The sequence below is a fragment of the Bubalus kerabau genome, chromosome 22 (genome assembly GCF_029407905.1).
Source record: "Bubalus kerabau isolate K-KA32 ecotype Philippines breed swamp buffalo chromosome 22, PCC_UOA_SB_1v2, whole genome shotgun sequence".
Taxonomy (NCBI): domain Eukaryota; kingdom Metazoa; phylum Chordata; class Mammalia; order Artiodactyla; family Bovidae; genus Bubalus; species Bubalus kerabau.
The window spans coordinates 23,017,251-23,018,947 of NC_073645.1; the positions used below are offsets into that span (position 1 = coordinate 23,017,251).

At 38.5% G+C, this 1,697-nt stretch overlaps 1 non-coding gene across 1 annotated transcript; it reads left to right on the forward strand.

Annotated features, from left to right (window-relative positions):
- The first annotated feature begins 1,205 nt into the window (after window positions 1-1,205).
- Window positions 1,206-1,312, forward strand: LOC129637137 (U6 spliceosomal RNA). The gene has a single exon (XR_008707347.1). It is a non-coding gene; the product is annotated as a U6 spliceosomal RNA (small nuclear RNA).
- Window positions 1,313-1,697: the final 385 nt, after the last annotated feature.

Sequence of the window (1,697 nt, forward strand, 5' to 3'; positions counted from 1 at the left end):
GGGAATGTTTAGGACTTCAAGCCAGGGAGGTAGCAACCCTCTAGGAACCCTGAGAAAACTGCTCCAAGGAGGTGAGCAGGGAGCTAGGATATATAGGAGTTTCACAAAAAGGGCAGGTAGTAGGAACAAAAGATTACTGTTAATTAAAGAAAATTACTAATAGAAATTGCAAGTTAAGGAATCTAGCGCTTTTCTATATAGGAAGATGCAAGAGTTTGGGCTCATTGAAATCATTCCTTTGATATGTACTCAGCTATCTGGGGCCAATATACTGTGTTTTCACATCCTGAGTTTTCGCAGAGCTCACCATAGAGAGTAGCTGCAGTCTAATGGCAGGTAGATGGCTGGTATTCTTTTCCTTCCTGAGTTTCCTCGGGGTTCACCAGTTCAACCTAGGCTGTGGCCCCAGTCACTGATGACAGTGTAGTCCTTTGTTTATTAATATGGCAGGCAATAATACATTTATTAGCTTTGTAAACTTGAGAGCCTTTTTTTAGTTTTAATTTTAGTTTAACCCAGTTTAACTTCATCTTATAATAGCACTGTTTCTTTTCTTCATTATTTTTCCCATTCACTTATTCATTGTATCAATACTTACTGACCTTCTGTTAATACTATGTGCCAGGCACTTCACTAGGTTCTAAAGACAACATGGTGAGGGAATTCCCTGGCAGCCCAGTAATTAGGACCTGGTGGTTTCACTGCCATGGCCTGGGTTCAATCCTGGTCGGGAAACAATAAGATCCCACAAGCCATTTAGCAGGGCCAAAAAGAGATTACATGGGGAAAAAAAAAAGACAAAGTACCTGTCCTCATGAATTCGCTAATCTAATGGAGAAGACAGACAATAAAAGCAAGGTACAAATAAAATTACTAAAATTACAGCCATAGTGAGTGCTGTTTGTCTTTTCATGGAAAAGGAACTGAAAGCATATAATAAGGAATTCATCTAGTTGAGGCCAGTTCTTTCCCCCTCAGAATGTTCCCTCCAGTATGGATGGCATTCCCCTTCTAATTCCCACCCCAGTAGCACCTCTCAGACCTTACAGCTTGCACACATTAATCTTGAATTTCTGGAATCTGTTTTGGTGGCCAATATTTTCAAGAGAAAATGGACCATTAAAATAATACCTTTATCATTGTATTAGTGCTCCCAGCTTCCAATGATAAAAACACAAAAATAGTATTTTAAAAATCTAATTTCTGTGCTCACTTCAGCAGCACATATACTAAAATTGGAACGATACAGAGAAGATTAGCATGGCCCCTGCGCAAGGATGACATGCAAATTCGTGAAGCGTTCCATATTTTTTTTAAATTGAAATGTAACCAAAAAAAAATAAAATAAAAATCTAATTTCTATTAGTAAGATACAAGTATATTATCTTTGTGACTCAGTTAAGAAGTGCGAAGCAAGTAAAAAAGTGTACTGTGAATCATATAGATCTTTATTAATTTAAAGAAAAAAACAAACATCAAGAAAAAGGAAGGATCAGAAACACGTACTTACATGCTTATTATTTTTATTCTACACAGAACAAGAATCTCTAAAGGGTGAGAGGAAAACTGATGACAGGCACTGCCCAAAGAGGCCAGAACTATCCTAGATCGTGAGTGGGTACTGCCAAGAGACTTGTGGTGCCTACTTCATGTCTGATGGGTATGACAGCCAGTGCTGGGCCGCAAAGTCTCCTCTG